Below are 8,159 nucleotides of genomic sequence, written 5' to 3'. Positions count from 1 at the left end.
GGATCAGGGCTCAGGTTAGGGGCTTTGGGGTAAACTCTAAGGAAGTTGGACCACTCTAGACTGGATGCTGTAGAGAATGGCAGGGGCAGTTTTACCAATGACTGTCTCAGTAACTCTATCTACTGAGAGGGGAGACCAGAGCAAGGATAAAGGTGCAATTGGTAAATAAAAAGCAGTCATGATTTTCAGCCAAGGCAGGGAGTGTGAAGACTCTGGATTCCTGTCACCACCACCCCTGCTTTTTAATTATTATTATTGTGGGAAGCAAAGTGAGAAGAAGCCGGGTATGGGATCTTGAGCCCAGAAAGTGGGTGGGATCCAGTTCTCCATGAACAAGGTTTCTGACCTTGGGCAAATCACAGAACATCTATGCTCCAGCTTCCTTAGCTGTAAATGGGGATACAGCGGTACACACCTCCTGGTTATCAGAACAATATGGATTATAATTTATAAAGTCTTAGAGTAACTACCAGTGCAGAGCAAAATCAGAAATACAAGCCACTCTCACAAGTAGCTGTTACTGTAACTATAAGGACCTTTACTGTCATTTCAGTCAGGTCTCAGCAAGAATACTTAAATAAGTATTCTTTCGCCTTCTTAAAATACTCCCTTAGTATAATTAACACGCTTATTTTCTCATCTCCCAACACAAGATAGTCACAACCGGAACCAAAAGAAGTTCTCTCTATGTAAAGATCTGCTATTTAAAAAAATAACAGAGAACTGGTAAGACAAAGGATGGACACCGTCACATATGATATCTGTGAATGTAAATTTTTACAGTTTCTTTGCATAATAAAGTAGCTTAAGTATGAAAAAATGTTAGGTGTTGATACCCTTGGATCCAATCATTCTACTTCTAGAAATAGCTTAATGAAAGAATCTTAAATGGAGGCAAAGTTTTATGCAAGAAGAGTGTTCTTTGCACTATTACTTACATAAAGATTTTAAAACAGCCTGAAGTCCAACAATCAGGAGTGGACAGCAAAGATGACACCATTCAGGTCCTCAGCTGACCAGGGCAGGGCTGCAGGGATTGGAGTGGGGCTGGTGGGACTCCAGAAAAAAGGTTTGTGAGATAAAGGCTATTGCAGAAGTGAGGAAGATGTGGGCCGTGGGAGCTACACCACCGGGAACTTTATCAAGGCAGAGACTCGAGCACAGAGTGCATAACATCATTTTGCAATAAAAAGAGTCATTTTCCGATTAGCATGCATCCACAAAAAGACATTTTGTACATTAAAGCAAGTAGAGCATAGTCATCAGAAACCTGGAATTTGGATCAGAAAGACTTGGGTTCAAGGCTGGGCTCCAGCAGAAATGGGAAAACTTGGACTGACCTAAGTTTACATGAGTTTCAGGAGCCTGCATGTCATAGACAGTGGATCAATATCACCTATAACCAATTAGTAACACAAGCATTCCCAACCTCATGTAATTTCCAGGGGAACCCTTCCTGCCTGTTCTTCTGTCTCTGGTTTTATTGCTCCTATAACTTCGCAAATGGCTCTCTCCTGTCTGATTATCCTCTCTCGTACCCCAACAGGAGAGCGGAACTCTGACTGGGGAGGACGGAGGGAAGATGAGTAACTTTCCTTAACATGTGATCTGCAGAGCCCAGGGGACAGAGAACCATGCTGGGTTAAGGCCCAGGTGGCACTGGTGGCTGTCTCAGGGGAAACCACCCAAGACCTCGCCCCTCATGGCTCCCTCAGCCACTGCTCACATGCAATCAAACCCACAATCTGTTTTCTCTTCCCCAAGGGTGAAACGACACCTTCTTCCAGCCTGACACGGACGGGTGAGCTGAAGGGAGATCTCTGAGACCCTGCTGCTGCCACCATGAGCTCAGAAGATCCCAGGGACCGCTCAGGTAGTCAGCCACCTCGGCTCTGGCAGGTTCCTACTTGTGACCCAGAATTGAGGGTGGTGGCTCCAGGCCAAATCAACCTGCCCAGTTATCAAGAACCAAGAAAGGCGTGGATAAGCATCCCCCAGAGAGGCCATGCGGAGTCCCCTGACAATTGGCGGTCTGTCCCCACAGCCTCTTTCCTGGTCCTCTCCTCAGGGAGCCACAGACAAGATGCTAACTTCCTCCCCCTGCCTCCTGACCCCCAGCTAATGACTCAGAAGTGAGGCCAGGACAGCCCATGGAGGGGGCGGGCACAGCAGAGCAAGTCCCCAAGGCCGGGTGGGACAGAGAGAGGAGGTCCCCAGCAGCTTCTCCTGCCCTCTCCCTTGTTCCAAGTCTCCTTCTGATCCCAGACCCTGGGGTATCAACACAGAGGCTGTTTCCTCCACCTCTCGCCCTGCTCTCCACCCAGCTGCTCTGTGAGGGTCAGTGGACTCTAAACTGAACCCCAATCTGGCCTTTGCTGGCTCCCACACCTGCCTCTCAGATCTGGAGCACCTTTTCTGACCTAACCTGTAAAATGAGATGAATATTTCCCTATGTTGTGATGAGAACTGAATATAATGTGTGTCCATGGCCTGGGCCAGGGCCTACCACATAGTAGGTCCTGCCTAGTGCCGTGCTGTCCCCTCTACCTGGAATGTGTTAGTTCCAAGTAGAAACCTCTCCCCTTCTCTAGAATCCCCCTCTCCTGTGCTGTGCTAGGGCACCTGCCCAGTGCTCCCATATATAAACACCTGATTACCAGGTGACTGCCTCAGGCAGGTACTAGTTCTCTTGTTCTCAAATGCCCATGCAGACACCCAGGTGCTCAGTTGTTTCCTCCACCCACACCACCCTAATCAGTCAACACACAGATGTAGTGCTGTGGGTTCCCTCCATGTGAGCCCTGAGTGATGCTCACCTTTCTCCCTTAGTGATGCATGAGAAAAAGAAAACCTAAGAACACTTAATACTTCAGGGAAGAGAGAGAGGAAGAGATCTGATGTCTCTTCATTTAATAAGGACACTGATATTACTGAATTAAGGTCCCACACTTGAGGCCTCATTTCACCTAATTACTGCCTTAAAGCCCCCTATCTTCTAATACAGTCATTGCAGAGTCGGTGGGTCTGGGCATTAACTTATGAATTGGGGCTGGTGCATACGGTCCACCTGAGACCCCAGATAAATCCATCAACAGCATGCCAGATGAATGCTGCTCAGAAAGGTGAACCTTAACCACTTATACTTGATACTGTTTACATCACACCATAGTTTTTCGAATCTTCAATTTTTATTTTCCTGTCTGGAGAGCCAAAGCATTTTTGAGGATGTCACTGAGTATTTCCGGGAGAGTGTGAGATGGGAACAACTGCAATTCCTGCTCACTGAAGACGAACCCTGGAAGAATTTTGTGATCGAGGCCGATTTTGTCCAGGTAACCATGCAGGTACACCAGGAATGTCACCAACATGCCCCCAGGAAGATTTTCCCAGGCTACTTTCCTCCAGGAAGATCCTCTGGTTGGGGGCAAGGATGTTCCTCCTCAAGATCCTATGTGGAATATTTCCTCCGTGTTATTTGTTGGCATTGATGGCGTTGGGTTGAGAAGAGACAAAACCTGCAAGGAAGGTATGTTATATGACCTTGGACAAGTTACTGAACTACTCTCTGCTTCATCCTCTGTTCAGTTTTATTGTGAGGACACTGAGATCATGCACGCAAGTGCTTTTCATGATTGCTGACACAGAGTAGGTGCTCAGTCAATGTTAATTTTAAAATAAGCTTGTTGGGAAGATCAGGGACCTTCTTCCTGAGGATGAGAAAAAAGAAGGACTTCCTTTGGGTCAAGTCTGAAAATCCTGACCCAAACATCATTTTGTGTTCCGGGGTTCTGACTAGAATTCTTTCATTCCCCATCTTAGGAATTATATGAACACTGCAGGTTCCTGCTGTCCAATAAGGCAGAGAGGCTGGAGGGGAACTGGCTGGACCTGGTGGGATCATGGATCTAGCCCTGCCCAACTCTGGGCCTGTGGGTTTCAGACTTTGAGTCCCAAATTTGTTATGTATTATGTGTCCAGTGGGAATAGCAATTCAATCTGATGGATTGTAGTGACGGCCTCAGAGTGAACTGCAGAGTCAGTGGTGGGGAACAAAATGCAATCATCTTGTCCAAAGAACCAGGGAGGCCTGGACCAGGGTCAGACCTAGGGGTCAGGGTGGAGCAGAGGGTCCAGGTTGGAGGACTAGTAGGCAGGCTTGGGCAGCAGGCCAGGACTAGAGTGAGGAGAGTGGGCCCCAAGGACACAGAACTGAAGGGGCTGTGACCCTAGCAGAGGTCCTGGGAGTGGGAGAGGGAACATTTCTTCCCTTCCTGATGGGATCCCCTCAAGCTGGGCTAGAGGGCCCTGGGAGACCCTGCCCTCCATACCCTTCCTGGGACCTGGATTCTCACTCCATCTGGGACCCTCTTCTAGTCTACATGGAGCCGCCCTGTCACTGGGAAGGCCGTGTGGCTCAGTGAGCCCTCCAGGGTCATAGTAAGTGGCTGTGATTGTGTGTCATTTGAGCGATTCTGAGGAGCCTCACTCATCCCCACCAAAGAGGAAAACACTTCCTCCACCAGCTGTGCAAGTGCTGGTCTCTTCAGGCTCAGCCGTTCAGATGGGTGTTTCCTCAAGTCTCTTGACTCTTTAGAGGTTCCATAAAGTTGCACACAGCCTTGGGGTGCAGGCTCATGAAGCTGTCACAAATTAACATGTAACCCCTGAGAGGTCAGGGGTGCTCGGCGCTGGGTCAGGAGTCAGTGAGGTGGGCTGGAGGGCCCACAAAGAACAGGGCTCACAGCACATCTCCTGCTTCCCAGTCAATATGGGCAGTGGACAGACCCAGTGTCTTTCTGCTGAGAAGGCCAAGGGTATCAGGCTTGGGTGAGAGCAGAATCCAGGCAAAATGATCGTTAAGGGTCCTTCTAGCTGAGTTTTGATTAAAAAGAAATAGAATTCTAGGTGCACAGTTAGCCAATCTGAAAAGTGTGAGGGCACAGTCCTTGGACTGTTCTTACTTTTCCCATCAAGGGCAAATTTGGGGGATCCCACAACTACTCTCAGACTCTAGAACTCTGTAGAAGGATGCCCAGACTCACTTAAAGCTTCAGGATTCCGGTTACGGTTTATTACAGGGAAGGATGAAGTTTCCCATCAGCCACAGGGCAAAGTCTAGGCAGGTTTCACACACGAAGCTTCCATTGTCCCCAGGATGCATTACTGTCCTGGATCCAGTGTGGCAGGACACATGGAGCACTGCCCACCAGGGTGCTCACCCTATTTAACAAAAAATTACCCTGACCTGTCATCTCCAGCCCCTCCCAGAGCTCAGACTATTGCCCTAGAGCCCAGCTCCTCCAGAGGCCAGAACTGATACCACGTGGCCCAGAGGCCCACCACATGTCAACTCATCATACTGTCCAATGGCCAAAGTCCCAGGCAGAAGAGGACATTCTTATCAGCCAGAATATTCTTGGGGCCTAGTGACCATATCCTAGCAGCCAAGAGCAAAGAACAAGAGGGCTCCTCACAATACACTAAGGTCCTTGAATGAAGGGTTTTCTGCTCTAATCCCAATCAATTCTCTTTGTTTATCTGTGAAGTTACCATTTTACACACATTCTGGAAGTGATGGTATTGGTCTGCCTTTGAGGTGTCTTTATCAAATATCTCTCTTAAGTTAAAGGTATCCTAAGATGACCTTCGCTTATTTATTCCATGATTGAACAAGTATATGGAGCACTAACAATATCCAAATGAGGGTTTGCTGCTGCTACTGCTAAGTCACTTCAGTCGTGTCAGACTCTGTGTGATCCCACAGACGGCAACCCACCAGGCTCCCCAGTCCCTGGGATTTTCCAGGCAAGAACACTGGAGTGGGTTGCCATTTCCTTCTCCAATGCATGAAAGTGAAAGTGAAGTCGATCAGTCATGTCCGACCCCCAGTGACCCCATGGACCGCAGCTTTCCAGGCTCCTCCATCCATGGGTTTTTTCAGGCAATAGTACCGGAGTGGGGTGCCATTGCCTTCTCCTGAAATCAGTAATAGACTTATGTAAAAATGCTAACTCTGGTTCTGCATAATTACTTGAAAAAAATAGAAAAAAAGCAAAGTTGAAATGCCAAAATATCTTCATGACATTCTGACATTATTAATGAGAAATGACAACGAGCATGGTGATGTTTTTCATTGCTGTGAAATAAAATGATACTGCCAGGGCTTTTAATCTCTTTTGGAACACAGCCCTTTATATTTCAGAGTAACTAGAAAGGAAACTTTGGCAAGATTTGCTGTGATTTTTGCTTGTTTGGTCGATTGAAGAACAAAGGTGACAACCCGTTTTATGACTTCTGCATTGGCCTATAAACATCATGGTCCACCAGATCTGTCAGTAGCTAAAAGTTCCATGGCCAAATTCCATTTTCCCCTTGAGAAAGTAAAACAGTGGATTCCCAAACTGCTTTAAACAGTCTTTGGGGTGTAAGACTCAGACATCGGTCATTATTCATCCAAAAGCCTCAAAGATTATCTTTTGTGTTATATTATCTTGAGTTTATGAATTGAGAAATGAAAGGGACTTACCAAAAAGCACATTATGAATTAAAGTCACAGATTAAAACAAGCTCTCTGGCTCTCATCCAATGGTCAAATCAATTATAATGGATCCTAATCTTTTAAAGTTTGTTTTCGATTTTGAAAAAAAAGATGTTTGAACTTTTATGTTTTTAAAATAAAGGTATATGATAAAAAAAATTCAAACAGAAGCACAAGCTGAAAGTAAAAACTCCAATCTAGCCTGCATATCTTTAGAAAATAATTTATTTTTTGCATGTATAATCATATGCATATTGGAGAAAGGCATGGCGACACACTCCAGGAAGGTTGGAAAAATTATTACATTAGTAAAATTCTTGTGATTTATAATAATATCTCTGTGGTTTATGCAGGATAGACCTTGTTGAGCCTGTTTCATAGACAAGCAAACTGTCTTTCTAAGGCTTTAATGTTCATTGTTACAGGGAAGAGGCAGATGTACTCCGTGAATATCTGACCAAGGTGCAAACAGTCTTGGCCAGGGAAGACCAAGACAGGCTCCAAAAATAACAGCAGAAAAAGGAGAGGTTTTTGAAGGAGTTTCCTCAGGTAAAACAGGAGCTGAAGGAGAACATAAAAAAGCTCCATGCGCTCGCAGACAATGTTGACAAGGTGCACAGGGACTGCACTATCTCCAATGTGGTAGCTTCCTCCACCAGCATTGCGTCTGGCACCCTGAGCATCCTTGGGCTGGTTCTGGCACCCTTTATGGTAGGCCTCAGTCTGGGACTCTCAGCCACTGGAATAGGGCTGGGAGCAGCATCTGCTGTAACAGGTATTTCCACCATGGTGATGGAAAATGTAAACCTGTCATCAGCAGAACCCAGGCCAGTCACCTTAACACAGCCGAAATAAAATCCTATGTAAATGATCTCTACAAAGTTAAAGATTTTGGGAGGCATATTCGTGCCATCAGGGTGGCCAGAGGCAACCCTGAATTACTACCCACTGCTCAGCACTGCATAACCACCGGGCAAGTCCTTGTCCAAAGTGACCAGCAGGTGAGTACACATTTCGGAGGCACAGCTCTGGCAGCAACTAGAACAGCCCGCATCAGGAGTGGAGTTCTGCCAGCTTTATCCATGGGGCTGGATGTGTACTCCCTGGCAAAAGATGCACAGGACTTGCAGGAGGGGGCAAAGACAGCATCGGCTGAGAACATGAGGCAGAAAGCCCGGGAGCTGGAGAAGAAGTTGGAGAAGCTCACCTGGATCTATGAGAGTCTGCAATAGGGCCCGACTGGGCCACCCCTAGAGCAGTGCAGGGACCAGGGACGCGTGCAGGGTCAAGGGGAGAAAGCACTTATTTTGGACTGAAGAAGACACTGAGGGCAGAATAAGGGAGAGACAGGGAGACTAGCAATGAGAGGCCAGGAATAGGGGAGCTTTGAAAATGGGAGAAAGCCAAAGAGTTAGGATTGTAGAGATCCAGCACAAGTAGCAGGGGCTCCTCTATCACCCTCCCCAGGGTCCAATATTCCAGGGAGAAGGGTTTCCCCTGGTGATGGTCTCTAGCCCTACTTCTCCAGCATCAACTCACCTTTAAACTCAGTAGGGAGTGACTTGTTTGTTTCCACGTTTTATTAAAGTATAGTTGATTTACAATATTGTATTAGCTTCAG

At 46.8% G+C, this 8,159-nt stretch overlaps 1 pseudogene; it reads left to right on the top strand.

The window, feature by feature from the left end:
• Positions 1 to 1,842: 1,842 nt before the first annotated feature.
• Positions 1,843 to 7,792, top strand: LOC129647206 (apolipoprotein L3-like; annotated as a pseudogene).
• Positions 7,793 to 8,159: the final 367 nt, after the last annotated feature.

Source organism: Bubalus kerabau, chromosome 1, assembly GCF_029407905.1.
Source record: "Bubalus kerabau isolate K-KA32 ecotype Philippines breed swamp buffalo chromosome 1, PCC_UOA_SB_1v2, whole genome shotgun sequence".
Taxonomy (NCBI): domain Eukaryota; kingdom Metazoa; phylum Chordata; class Mammalia; order Artiodactyla; family Bovidae; genus Bubalus; species Bubalus kerabau.
The sequence above is the reverse complement of the archived record's forward strand: the minus strand, read 5'-3'. Positions and strand labels throughout refer to the sequence as shown.